Genomic DNA, 15,720 nt, shown 5'->3' on the forward strand with positions numbered 1-15,720 from the left:
ATTGAATGTAACGTTCCCAATTCTATGTATTAAATTCTAAAAAACGACCCTCAACATTTGGGAAGGCTAAAGGTCCTTACACATCAAGAGCGATGTGAATATACGGCACGAAATTGCGATGCGAGTTTTGACCCACCTGTCAATCACAGCCACAGATGTGTACACGTCGGAAGCGAATTTCTGAAAAATCGACTGCGGTTCGAAAAAATAAACGCCGCAATAACACTCAGCAAAACTTCGCCGTTGGTATGCACGGTTGCATTGACTGATATAGGTTCGGAAAATATTATTGACGTGCAAATTAATCACACGGAAAAAACGCTCCCGATGTGTAAGGACCTTTAGCCACACAACTAGCTCGTTATAATCGAACGTCATGCTTTGAAGGCGACTTTACGACGATGAGGACGGTGAGGACTCAATCAAAGCAGGTCTCCGCTGACCACGGAGATCTCTTACAGGCACAGGCACGTTACGCCTCCTCCTGACGAGAAGCGCCACCTACTGCTCAACCTGCCGACTCCCAAAACTCGCTAAACAAAACTGAATGGAAACATGCATAAATTCGCATTTTATTTTGCGGATTTTCACAAAATTTGCTTGAATTATGCGATACATTTGGATGGAAACCCCATTACTGAGACCTGCTCCTCGGGGCTCCACAGGCACACCAAGCTGTTTTGCCCCATGCTGTGTTTGTAGGCGGCTTTGCCACGGCTCAACACTTCTCAGTGTGCTCGCCCCCTAAGGCTGCACATGTATTTTAAAAGGGGTGCACACACACACACACACGCATATCCAGCGGTATGCTGCATGCACGCCATCAAGTGTGACAGAGACAGCAAACATGACTGCTTATATCGCTCTCTTTCATGCTGTTAGTTACGTTGTTCTCTTTTCTGCCATTCAGTTGGTGAAACCTAGCTTTTAATTGATTTGTGACTGATTCACTTGTTTTCGTCATCCAGCCATAAAATACAGAACAAACTGCATCCCATATTGACTTATATGCTGCTATTTATTAATGCAATATTTTTCTCTTAATGATGGGATGATGATAAGGGACGGTTGGTAACTTTCCAAATGACCGTGATGGATATGGACAGTGATCTTTGAAGACAGCTGCAGACTGTAGGACTTTGGACCCAATTTAGATGTCCCAGAGATCTGAGACAAAACCCAGACTGTCTCAGACCAGACCAGCTTGGTGCATGGACTGACCTGGGCTTTGAGCTGTGTCAGACATCTAGACGCATTTTCAAACATGTTTGATCCCCCCCCCCCCCCCCCAGCACAAACTCTGTAACACTCTTAGTGCGAGATGTGGAAAGACAAGTTTGGAGAATAATAAGCCAATGAGAGCGTGTGAGGGACCACACAACTTGATTTCTAATTTACCTCCAGCTCTCTGCAGCCCACGCTGCTCGTGTCTCCCCAAAGTCACTATCTAGCCCTCTTCTTTCTTCCTTTCCAGCACAAATGAGCTGCCCTTTCTTCTCAAGCTTGGTTTTAGCACAGTCACAGCCAGGTCTGAAGATCCCTCAGGAGCTATCGAGTCTTCGACCTGTGCCACGCCGTTTTGTGTTGCGCACCACCGCTACGCCATCAACGCGAGGAAAATGAAAATGAAATAAAGTTGTTTAATGTAAGTGGTACAGAGATCCTGGTAAATGTTTTTAACGGGTGTGTTGTTTGCGCTCAGCGTAGCAGGCCCTTTTATTGAGACAACAAAGATTGGAGTAGAAATGTGTTCAGTTTATTGACTTATAAAAGCTATTTTTGCCCAGTGACTATACCTGCTCTATTGAAGAAACAGAAAACAATGATAGGATTGTCGCCATATTGAAGTGCTTATTCACCAGATAGTCAACCAAATGTCCAGCCCATGAAATCCAGAAACACATGTGCATTATATTATATATTATTATATAGCTACTGGAATGAGAAGTAACAAATCCCAAGGATTTCTATGCATGATTCTGTGCAAACATCAAACAACTAAGGAAAATGGCAAAATGTCTAGAAAAAAATATATTTATTATTTGAACATTATATCCATAAATGCCTGAAATTTCACTTTGAATAGAATTGCATTTCAGTTTAAACACCCCATAGGGAACCAAAGACTTCGTTCCATACAATTTTGTTGTAAAACTTCAAATCCACCATGTATTTGTCCGAAAGATATTGGATGCAAATATTTTGAGGCATGGTAAACAAATGTACAAAAGCACTTCAAACCCTCTAAAATGGGGCCTATGGCAACGCTTGTGAAGATACTGAATGTATACGGTTACAACTGGGATAAATGGATAAATAGCTATAACGGACATGAAGCAAAGAAGGAAAAGGCTGAAATCTTAACCTCATCAGAGGCTGTTAACATTACTCTGACTTCAAAGTGATGTGGTCAAATCTCTTAAGAATCATGAAAATATAATCAGTCCAAGAGAAATCAAAGTGAGCTTTAGAGAGCGGGCTCTGATATATTTAGAACGTAATGTCCTTGCATGGTATGTTCTACCAGAGGACACGAGGGTGCAGTGCCTGTGGACATGCAATTTCCTCTCTCTTCCTGTGTGCTTCATGCGTATTTAAAATATCATCTCTCTTATGCCCTTACTTATTGTCTAACTTCTTTCATATAGTTACATTGTCAAGGACAGTACAATGTCAGTATATCACCAGGGTCTTAATAGTAATAGATCAGAGACAGTGTGGTCCAGTGCTCTACCACACATCATCTTTATTATTGTGTTTTTGACATATTTAATTTCATATGTTTAATAAAAACTGAGAGTGCATTATATTTTAAGAGGGTTAGCTTGCCATTAAATACATTACTCATTATAGCTTAGCTCCCTCTACAACATGGCTGACCAATTTAGGGCCCGCGGGCCAAGTTTGGCCCACACTCCGTTTGTTTTGGGCCGTTATGGATTTGCGTTTACTGGCTTCTGGTGAAAGAAATCCTTCAGCATTGAGTGACTGCCATGAGCCTGGGGGAAACAGCTCGTTGCACCGCTTTGAGGCACCAGGCTGGATGTGTTTTATGAGCTTCCTCCATGAAGGGAGATTGTTTGCCGCAGAATGCTGGCTGGTTTTGGGGGCAATGACTCTGGCTTGCGGGCGACTATCCTAGTAGCAATTCATACGGTGGCCAAGAGCGCCATCTATCGCATGGCGGTGAAAAGACGGGTTGACGTGAAAACACGCCAACGGCGGGGATTGAGTCAATGTATTGTACATAACATCACACATTTATTTTTGGCACTCAGCCCACAATCCAGATTCGTTTTTGGCCATACATCAAGGCCAACCTCACAGAACTGCCCACCCATCTATACTGTATATCTTGATCTAAATATTTATGCAATCTGACCCCCCCCCCCCCCAAATATTACAGCTGAATGATGAAGTGTTGAATGATGTGTGCAGCTGCATCTGTATTCATGAAAATTATATATTCCAAAGAAAATGATTACCAAGCACATTAAGTCTCCCCTACTATAATGTAACCATCAAACCATGATGCTCTCACTTCTGCATCCAGACAGGCTTGCATGCAGTTAGCGTGGGAGAACAAAGCATAATTAACATTTGCTTAGAATGCTAAATGGTAGGCCTGCATTTATATAACGCTTTTATCCATATAGCGCTTTACAATGAGTATACATTCACCCATTCAAAATCACGCTGATTTGATGATGCAATTGCAATAGCAGTTCAATCAGGAGAGACTACAATTTAGTTAATGATTTTTTAACATGCGCAATGATTTAATTACGTGCACAATGTTTATGAAATGTTCAATAATTATTGAACATGATTATTATGTTCAAAGTCTTTGGCCATTAGACTAGGCTGAGATTGGCTGAATGGGAAGATGTGGCCAACTGTGATTGGTTTCGCAAAAGCGCTAACGCCCCCCTAGTCAGCTGAATGCAGGGCACCTGAAAGGAGGGAGCGGAATGAGTGAGAGTGAAACAAACAGTCTTCCTTTCTGAACTTACGCTAAGCTTCATTAGTTAAAAAAAACATGACGTCGATCTTACCAGTTTAAAAAAAAGATATGACCAATTCAGTTGTGGCAAAGCAGTTTTTGTGTTCACGGATACCGTGTCTATTCTGTTTGAGATGATTCAGAAAGAATGAGAGATGAGAAGTAGATCATGTGAAGTATACCACAAATGACATGTTGGCAGTTGTTTGTTTTGATGTCCCTTGTCAGTTGGAGTGATTCAACATGATGACACACTACAGTAATCACATTCATACTGAGAGCTCTGTAGTGATCGGAGGTCGTGCTTCTGACCCTTGGTTAATTTCAAATGAGGGGAAATGTAATTAATTGGCTTCTAGCTTCAAGGTCTGCAGTCATGCAGCAGTTGCTCTTGGTTGAAAATGAGCCCTCCAAGGGAAATGGCTGAATCTATTTCAGGGGGATATTTTAGCCATGCGTAAAATCCTAACTTATCAGTTAACTTGATGTAATTGCAACATATTATCCGTATACATTTAAAAGCAAACAGTAAACATGATTGTTTATTGGTTTGTGAAGTGTTTGCTTCCATATTGTAACAGTGGAGACTGAAGGGAATACCTCTTCCCAAGATCTCCTTCACTGAAACTGGAAGAGTAATTCTTGATAATGGAAAGCAGGCCTTTGCCCTTCATTTGGCACCTTTTTAGAAAAGGAATTGATTGGATTGCCCCCTCAGTATAATTGCTTTCAGTCTGATAGTCAACAGGAACCCAGGATATAAACTTTCATCCATTTCCTAGCGTTCAATTAAGTGAGAGATTTCAATCTTCCCCTCTCACTTTGTGATCATTCTGTGTTATTTCGAGGCGAAGGGCTTCATACAGGATAAGAGGCAGTGGGATGTTAGAGGAGACAGGCGCCCATGAGTCTAAAGGAGTTTTTCTGTCAGGTGAACAGGTCTGCTGAGAAAAGGGAACTCTTGAGGGTCATATATGATTAAACTAGAATAACTCATGGAATCTCTTCTTCTGTCCAGCCAGCATCTAGCCTGATATTCAGACTGCATCGTCAATTCATAAACTCATTTCCTCTTTGTCTGAGATTCACTCACTTCAGAGCATTTCTATGGAGGGGGCGGGGCTTCAGTCTTCACTAACCAATCACTAGAGACCAAGGTGTCCACGGCAACCTAACCTCGCGTCACCAGGCTCTTCCCGAGGAGGAGGAGGAGGAGGAGGAGGAGGAGGAGGAGGAGGAGGAGGAGGAGGAGGAGGAGAAGAAGAAGAAGAAGAAGAAGAAGAAGAAGAAGAAGAAGAAGAAGACTCTCTGTCTTCATAGTATTTTGCTGAGAGAGGATTAAAATGTACCCAGTTTTATCTGTTCCTGCAGTCATGGGAGAATATATTGAACAGAGTTTAATTCTACTGTTCCTCTCTACAACCCAGTCTCCTTTCTGCATAATTATCTAAAGGAAGGGAGCCATATTTCCATTAATTTCCTGTCAGGTAAACAGACATTAAATGTTAGGAGTTGTTGTACGCAATGTTTATATATCCGTATAAGCCTTGTCTTGTGCAATGTGTGTGCTGATAGATAATCATATTTTATTGTAAAATTCTACCAACTAAAATTACATTAAAAATTGGAATTGGATTTGAAATTGAAACATGGGACAAATGGAACACATTTCCAGGGGTAAAGTTCTTTGTAGGGACAGTGAGCCGCTGAATGGGTTTAATGGAAACCCTGGAGACCCTGCAGTGATTAAAAAAAACTAACTATTTTTAAGTCACACATTAAATGCCAAAGGAGTAAAAGCAGGAACAGCGGATATCTGTGAATGTGTGAATGTTCATATTTGGGCAATTTACCTGCGATAATGGAACCAACACACAAGAGGCATAAAACCTGACAGAGTAATTGAATGCATTATCCAGAGTGTGATGCTGAGAGAGGAGGTAGGCAACGTGCTGTATATATTTATAGGTGGAGACAAATTCAACCGCCCCTGGAGAGATGAACATGACGGTTGGCGCAAAGATGTGCCTCGCAAGAAGGGTCACTTGTCCTTTTTCTGTGCCTGACTAAATGTGCAGCGATTGGGAGTTTATTTTACATTCGGATCGGTGAGAAGTTGAAAACAGAAGCACATCAGCTAAACGATACAGCATATTGATGAGCCCAGAGGTAGGTTGTTATTTCATGTATTTGTCACTGTTAGAGCAACAGGCCACAGGCAGACAGGCACCTCACAGAGGTCATTTTGGTGAGTTTACACAGAGAGGCTGCATCGCACAGCATCAACCACCTAGCCCTCTTAGACCTAGATAGACACATCTTGCTACATGGTCCTGGTGCTTATAGCTTGAAATGATATAGAATCCACTCAAAAATACATGAAATGTCATCAGCATGTCAGAATGTGTGTTGATGCTTTGAGAAAATATCATCATACATTTCTGCAAAATGTAAAATATGAACACTTCAGTCCTCCAGCATATATAGACTCCATGTTGTGCCGACTCGGCCCGGTAACGTGTCGCGGGAGCCACCGCTCCATTCGGTGGTTAAGTTTAGGTCAAACATCTTGGTTGGGTTTAGGCAACAAGAGCAACTTGGTTGTGTTTGGGCTTATGGTTTGGGTCTGGATTCAAACCAGCTCTCTCGTGATGAGAACGCTATGGGTCCCCCATTCCCACCACAACATACTTCAACCTCAGATGGTCATTCCGTCTCATATGACGTATATAACGTTAATTATTCACATCATTAGAAACATGAAATGCTACGTATTTTCATTCAGAAATGGGCTCTCACGGACCGAGTTTCATGAATGAAGAAGACCCAGTCACGTCACCATATATCACCCCATCCTCAATAGCCAATCAGCCCACGACATCTGTCAAAACATCGGTGATGTCATACTTGCACTGTGATGTCATACATCTCTGTCTGCTGAGCCAATCACCAAAGAGGACGTCACATCATCATCCACTTCCAGATTGTTCACCTCAGTGGCTGGGCGTACCTCGGGCTGATTGTCTGTCTCTGGAGCTGTGTTTCAGCCCACCCACCTCCCCCTGCCACCACCAACGTCTTGACTCCTGAAGAATTCCCTATGGGGATGTATTCTCTATCCTAATCTGAGCTGATGCCCTCCTCTCTCACCACAAGAGGAGCGACATCTTATCATGGAGTCATTACGCCAAAATTAGTTGCCATGCCATTTGTGAATAAAGCTTGCTTGTTAAACTTCACCCACTGGTCTCTCATGATTGAAATGTTCACATTTCCCTGGATTGCAGAAACGTATAGTGCTGGCATTTTACTCTGGGCTGGCTTTGATGCTGTGGTGAGAAGAAAGTCAATATTTCCCGGTCCTAAAAATACATAAAGTTTGAAAACCCCCAAAGAAACATATTTCCCACCAAACATCACTGACATTTACAACTGATGAGATGTTGCCCTATTTTGGGGAAGGGGGTATTGTCGCCTAAAATAGTGACACAAACCATTTTAATGAGATGGTATGCTGTCTCCTACAACCTCTTGCTGCTTGATGCTAGCCTTGTGAGTAGGACCATCTTGTGAGTTAATCACAGTTCGAGACGTCTAACTGAGCTGATGTGCTCGCTCTGACAATGCTACTGTATCAGTTAGAAACTTTCACTGGAAGCTGTTGACATGGACTTCACTTGGTTATGAGTCATGAATCAACTCAAATACATTTCAGTAAACTTTTGTTTACTTACTGAAAATGTTCTTGCATAGCTTGTAGCTATAGTGCAGATATTTTACTAACATGTCTGTCAGTTCTTCTTATCTTTGTGAGTAGTGTGTGCAGTCATTTTCCTGCTCTTAACAATTAAGAGATTCACAAGTAAGATAATGGCTTTAATAATAATAATAATAATAATTATTATTATTATTAAAACGAAATATTCTGCTCCTCATATTTAAACAAAAATGAGGAGCGACGACGCATCAGGCAACAGATTCCATTATACATTTTATTTGAGGCACTTACTTTGGACTACATAGCCTACTCCATGGTTGCAGCCATTGTTGTGTGACGTCAGACAACTGATTCCCCGCCTAGTCGAAGTATATTTCTTCGAGTATAAGTTTTCAAGTCGGAGCTCTGACTTTGAGTGGTGTTCCAGTGCACTTTTTCTAGTAGGAGGTCAGAAAATCCGAAGGTCCCAGTAGTCTGGAAGGCAGCATACGTGCTAGAATGGATGGGCTGGAGGGACGGGGAGGAGTGATTGGTTAGGTTTAAGCATGAGGAGTGACGCTTGGTTGGTTCAGGCCAATGCATCTCAGGCCATGTTGCGAAGTAATGGAGTGCATCACAGAGGCTGCTGCCTGTAGTACTAGTCAGTCACATCATACATACACTGGCCTCTATCTTCCGACAGGCGCTAACCCTAAATAGCGCTTTGCGCACTGTTTGCGCATGCCTTAAGGCACGGAAGATAGCGTTCCGCCTTGCGCCGTCCGCCAGGTGTTCTGCCGAGTTTTGCTCCCCCGCCGAGCAGCAAAAAAAAAACATCCCCACCTCACGGGAGCTACTTGTAATGATTTATACAGAAATGTAACTGATTCAAAGTGATATAATTGTCTGGTAGATGTGACCTCCCTGATTTCTAAGTTAAAACAGCCCCGAAATATGTTGGGGATGCAATTCTCGGCGGGCATGCGCAAACGTTCACGGCACCTGTCGCAAGCGCAAATTAGAGCCGTTCCAATTCTGCCAAAAATCATCTGTGCCCCAAAATGCCTGCGCAAACGGGATTTGGGTGGTCTTAACTACCAGAATTATTCACGGGTGTGGCCAGGCAAGGCTGGGCATTACGTCAATCAAAACCAATCAGATTTGTCTCGCAATGGTTGTTTGCGGGAGGTTGCCTCGCCGAGGCATGCAATATGCTGTCATTCTCTCCATGCGTAATAGAGTGTACTCACTCGTGCGAGGACAGAGGGAGCTTATTGACAGATCGTCTGTGGTGCCAACGACCCTTCGGGTTATGAAGGTAAATAGCCTATGTCCATTGTCCCACAAGTGTTCTCAATTCATTTCCCTCTTTGCAGTGTGATACAAGTTATAGTTGATTGCCTCACTGAATTATCTGCTAATACCCAATTTTAGCAGCATAATTTGATGTCTTGGCGTGGCAAGGCTGTGCTTAATGACATATCCAAAAGGAATTACACTTTCCACTCCGCAAATACCTCTTTGCGCTGGGAGCGCAGCCGTAATCTCCGTGCAGAGCGCCCGGCGCAGAGAGGTATTTGCGCGTAATAGGTCCTTTTCAAAGCTCTTAGCGCAAAGTAATTGGGCGCTGCTGACGATAGGGTAACGCCATCTATCCCACATTTTAGCGCTGAAACGCCTGCTTTGGCATGTGGCAGCCAATGCCCAGTACAATATATCACAGGCATGCGCTTGTGTCCGCCGCCAATTTGCATTGCGCACGGCGTTAAACGAGCGCAAACGCAAAATTAGCGCTTTTGGGAAGATAGAGGCCACTATGTGCTATACACTATGGGGATGAGGGTGAATCTCTGCACCCACAAACCATTGTAATGCCATACTCACTGACTGCCTCCACTGGCAGGCAGGAGGCACTGTTGGAGATTGTGCAACCCAGACGCTGCCATGCTGTTGTAAATTGTGACGCATATTTAAGTGTCTTGGAAATAGACTTCAACCACATTTTTTAAAGAAATTGGAAAAACACCAGAAGGAGGTTGTGTTGAGCCAAATGCCTTTTCCAGGTCCACAAATACAATATAGAGATTTCTAAATCACCCGTGTGTCGTGTAAACTCACTGGAACGGCTCAATTATCTTGTTCTCTTCATAGTACTTTTTAAACGTTGTATTGTGGTTGTTGTTGTGCTGTTGTACTTCTCTCTCCTGGTCAGGTACCAACACTATCTATCTATCTATCTATCTATCTATCTATCTATCTACATCTATCTATCTATCTATCTATCTATCTATCTATCTATCTACATCTATCTATCTATCTATCTACATCTATCTATCTATCTATCTATCTATCTATCTATCTACATCTATCTATCTATCTATCTACATCTATCTATCTATCTATCTATCTATCTATCTATCTACATCTATCTATCTATCTATCTATCTATCTACATCTATCTATCTATCTATCTATCTATCTATCTATGTATCTATCTATCTATCTATCTACATCTATCTATCTATCTATCTATCTATCTATCTACATCTATCTATCTATCTATCTACATCTATCTATCTATCTATCTATCTATCTATCTACATCTATCTATCTATCTATCTATCTATCTACATCTATCTATCTATCTATCTATCTATCTATCTATCTATCTACATCTATCTATCTATCTATCTATCTATCTATCTATCTATCTATCTATCTATCTATCTACATCTATATCTATCTATCCATCTATCTATCTACATCTATCTATTTATCTATCTATCTACATCTATCTATCTATCTACATCTATCTATCTATCTATCTATCTATCTATCTATCTATCTATCTATCTATCTATTTATCTATCTATCTACATCTATCTATCTATCTATCTATCTATCTATCTATCTATCTATCTATCTATCTATCTATCTATCAATGCAATCTCCTCCATCTGCCCTCCAGAGCCGCATTTCAATGACAAATGTACTGACATTCTGCAGGCTCCACCTTTGCTACTTTTGCTTCTGGATTTCACACAGATGACTTGACTGACTTCAGAAAGTACTGATCAGCACTGTGTCCGTGCACTGTGTCCGTGCACTGTGTCCGTGCACGCCCTCAACCCAGGATCTCTCTTCTTTCTGTGATATATTTTTATGACCCTTTAAGTAGATCTAGAGCTCTCTCTGTCTCCCTCTCTCTCACACACACACACACACACACACACACACACACACACACACACACACACACACACACACACACACACACACACACACACACACACACACACACACACACACACACACACACACACACACACACACACACACACACACACACACACACACACAGTGCCTATCTATTCTAGTGATTTCATCCCTGCAGGCAGACTCTCAAAGTGTATTCCTCTGCTAAGCCCAACTGTAGATTTTGAGAGTGGATCCAGCACTGCTACTTGTCCATCCTTTGATTATTTTTTCTAATCTACTGTATGACAGTATCCCGACACTGCCAGATGTTTTGTTTTCACAGAACCCTCTGGGGACGCGGTCGGTAAACCTTTGAACGGCGCAGGTGATTGGGTGAACCAATGTGTCATCTGGCAGTTTTCATAACCGAAAAACTATATATCACTTTTTATTTTCAACACAGGTAGTTAAAAGAAGTTTGCCCGGAGGCGCTGAGGCTGTTGGCTTGTGTTAGGTCTGGAAAAAGAGAGTCAGGAGTCAGGAGGTGTGAATGAAGTTAATTTCAATGGTCTGATCAACATACCTTTCTCAAAAGATGCACAGTAAGATACATGATCTATTGACTGAAGCAGTCAACTGCATCCAACACATCCTGATCTCCTCTCCTTTGTATCGGTCATCATCCCTTTCTTGAGAGGTTTTGCAGGCTATACCTGATGAGCAGTCTACAGTCTCAACTACATCGTCTTCGGTAAGATATATGCCACTTTTAGCTGCAACCAGAAACTTTTAAGTCAGCCGGTAGGGCTGGCTGGTCAAAAAAGAAAACAAATAAAGACAAAAGTGCACAGCTCAGCTGCGGGATAGAGAGAAACAATGCTTATTCGTTTTTTTTTAGCTGCTGCTTTAGGTGAGTTTGTAGCGCAGCAGGGTTTACACAGGGTTATAATAGGTCCCTGCTCACCTGGGGCCAGATCTTCCAATCCACCCACTCGGCTGGCTCTGCAAAGTGGTGGCGGACAGGTCATGTCTCTCTACATGTCTTCTTGCCAGTGATACAACTGCATAAATCTTCTTGTTCTGATATTTTAATGGTTTTAATAATTCATTAAAGTTCATACATCATTTAGAGATATCTGAGTAGATGAAAAATAAAAGAGCCGTGTTATTTTACATGTGCTCCATACCTCAGCTGTCACCTGATGCCTAGTAGTAAGGTGGCTTACCTGTATAGTTCATCACATACATTACTGTAACTCATGAGTTCTTCAGGAATGTATACATGATGTATATTTACAACTTAAATGATTATTGTAGTTCATTCTATGAAAACATTATGCATATTTGCCCCCATTTGTTCTAGTGTGTCTTCACATCATAACATACTCAGATAGCTCTCCCCATTTTGATGAGTCAATCCAACGAGTAAAGGGGGCTGTCTTGCACTCATGGAGGGTTTATCTGGAGCATTGAGATCAAAAATGAACATTTGCCGTAGCTTCAGCACTGGGACTTCAAAGCCAGTATCAATCTTTCATATGATATGGAGGTTAACGACAGTTTCAATTTCTCTATGTTAAAATGGCTCGATCAAAAGGCATAGCGAGGTTATTATTTGGAAATGTGTATTCAATCAAGTGTGGAGTCAGGAGAAAAAAAGAGTCAAACTGTTTGATTGTTATTCTGTGTGTGATGAGATAATCAATATTCCGCAGCCATACTTTTATCTGAGGGAGAAGTCTATTACACTCTCTGCTGTGTGAAGTTCCCCAGAGTTTGCCTCAAAGCAATATTAATATTCAGAATTAGAAAGGAAAGGATGACAGCAGGTAGCATCCAGCCGTGACATTTCATATGAGTGGAACATCACTTAGTGACAGCAGTCGCCTATATTGCTCCCCTGGTTGCAACAATTACACTCTTCGTCAGGCACACGATATATAATAAGGGGAACTTCACTTCGTTTATTTTCATGTGTCATCCCAATATCTCCTTGCTGCAGAAAGTACTGTACGCCTGCATGGATTAACATGACATCTATATGAATGCAAAGCTTCCACATGCAGAACAAAGTCCATTGTACATTTTCACACGAGTGATGTGTGACCGGAAGGTCGTCGGTTCAATCCCCGGGACCGGCAGGATAAATCTGGGTGGGGAAAGTGAAAAGGCAGCGCTTGCCCCTCCCTCATTACCACCACTGAGGTGCCCTTGAGCAAGGCCCCTAACCCCAACCGCTCCAGTGGAGCTGATCAGTGGCCAGCAGATCAGACTGTGGTTGTACTGGTCAGCTTCCAGGTATGAATGTGTGTGTGAATGTGAACAGGGCGCTCCTGAAAAAGAGAGCATTGCTCTCAGTGAGACTCCCCCTGTATAAATAAAGGTAAAAAAAATAATGTCTTGAAAATGCATTATCTGAAGATGGTAAGTACAATGCAAACAATATGGGTTGAATGGTACACTAGCAATAATACCCAAGAGTGCATATTTTACTGTGAGTATGTGTATAAAAGTGATGTAATAGCAGGTGTAGCATAATATTGAATGCATCCCCAAAGTGCGCATTATAACAATAAAGAATTCATTAAGGGTATTATTCAGCTTATGTAGCCACGCCCATTTGACCCGGTTGTGTGGTTGTGTGACGACTTCCGGCAAAAAAAAAAAAGGCCGGCTGCTCCAATATCATCTAACTCTGAATTAACTAATAATTTAGCCAATTGTATGTAACATACCAAATAAAAGCAAACGGCAAATGTCTAAGAATGCAATGCCATGTAACTGGCTCGTTAATTCTCGCATTCCAGGGAATTACGTTAACGTTTGCGGGTCTTATAGACGTAAATGGCTCGCGCTGCGTCGGAGGAGACTGAAAACCATCTGAAGCTTTCTTTGTTGGAGTCCAGGTATGTTTTACAAGAAAGTGCTCGTCATTGTCGACGATAACGTTATCTGACCTGGCTAACACGCTTGCTGGCTGTGTACCAAGCTCAAAGTAGTAGGCTGTTTTACCCCCTGCACTGTCCGCTACAAAAACAACTCTCTTCTTCATGACGTTACATTACATTACATTACATTACATTACGTCATTTGGCAGACGCTTTTATCCAAAGCGACTTACAATAACACATTTTTTGTCAGCAATAGAACAATCAACTATGGAGCACAGTCTGTGACAACTACAACTTCTGAAGGAACAGTGGTACAAGTTTAGGTTAGTGGTACAAGGTTGGTTAGGTTTTTTTTTTTTTTTTTTTTTTTTTTTTTAATATAAGGAAAGAGAGAGACCAAGTTAGATCAAGGAGGGCCCAGATGGAGCCTGAAAAGGTGTGTCTTTAGTCTTTTCCGAAAGATCGGCAGTGATTCAGCAGTCCTGACCGAAGGACAGGACTGTATTTGTATTTGTATTTCGCGCCGTGACCGCCGGAAGTGTTAACACGACCCGGAAGAATTTGGCCCACCCCCACGTCTGAACATTAAAAAACGTTACCAAAGCATGTAGTTTTTGAATGGTTTCTTTGATAGTACATACAATATTTAAAGGGATAGTTCACATTTTTTAAAGCCTAGCCCTACTTACCAATGATGATGTTGATTGGTAGAGTTCTTTCTCAGCAAAATCCCTGCTGTTCCTCATATAGCAGCTCTGGAAAGTTGGGCAAAAATGAATACAAGGTCAATGGGGTCACGCTCCTGTACTGTATGTACAAGCTGCCTGAAGCTCACTGAAATGTACTTTGTGTGTGTGTGTGTGTGTGTGTGTGTGTGTGTGTGTGTGTGTGTGTGTGTGTGTGTGTGTGTGTGTGTGTGCTGTGTGTGTGTGTGTGTGTGTGTGTGTGTGTGTGTGTGCTGTGGATGGAATTTTAGTGAGTCACTGTGCTTCTTAGTTTTTGAATGTGTGAATGCTTTCAGGTAAAGTATCCAAATCCTGTTTATCCACCTCCTCCGATATGTCGTGAACATGGCAGAAGACCATGCAGCCACCAAATAATAAAGTGTGTGACAGTGTAATGACAGAATCTACCAAATTAACTGACATGGAATGTGACAACAACCACAGCTATTTAAAGATGCCATGTGTGTGTGTTGAAAAGTGATGCCACTTTTTAGATTTGACTTAGGTATGAGTTTCCTTGGGCATAAATTGTTTTAGAGATTAGCACTCCCTGCAAACGGAGATGTACTGTTGAGCTATACAGTGAATATTTGATCGCTAGTAGCCATATACAAATAGAACTTGGTTAGGTGTTGGTATCGTTTCTATTCTCAACTTTATTTGATGTGGGGAGGTGCTTTTCAGGATTCTACAGGACTTTCCTGGTGTTTCTATGTGTCTCCATGATGACTCCAACTTTATTACTTTAGATATAGAGCTGGGGAACATTGAACCCTGGGAAGGTACTTATTTAGGCTTGTGGAACATCGGACCCGGGGAACATCTGACCCTTTCTCATGTTCCCATTAGGTGCCATATAAATCTGCGGAACATTGAACTCTGGGAACCTTGAGCTGACCTCAACCCAACCAGAGGAGACTGCCTTAACCCAAACTGTGGAGCCCCACGGTATAACTTGACCTTTGCCTGATCCATTCAAGATTCAAGATTCAAGATTTTTATTGTCACTCCGTAGTACAAGTATCACGTGTGAAATTCTTGTGCTGTGGACTCCGTTTACAACATAGTGCAAAAAATAAAAGATAAATAAATAAAAACAAGAGGCAACAAGCAATAAAGCAGTAAGACACGCCACAGACAGTGGCGTATTCACTGCCCATAGTGCAAATGGCATGAACATACTTTAAACATAATAACATTCTGTTA

The sequence above is a fragment of the Poromitra crassiceps genome, assembly GCF_964638095.1.
Source record: "Poromitra crassiceps genome assembly, chromosome: 8".
Taxonomy (NCBI): Eukaryota; Metazoa; Chordata; class Actinopteri; order Beryciformes; family Melamphaidae; genus Poromitra; species Poromitra crassiceps.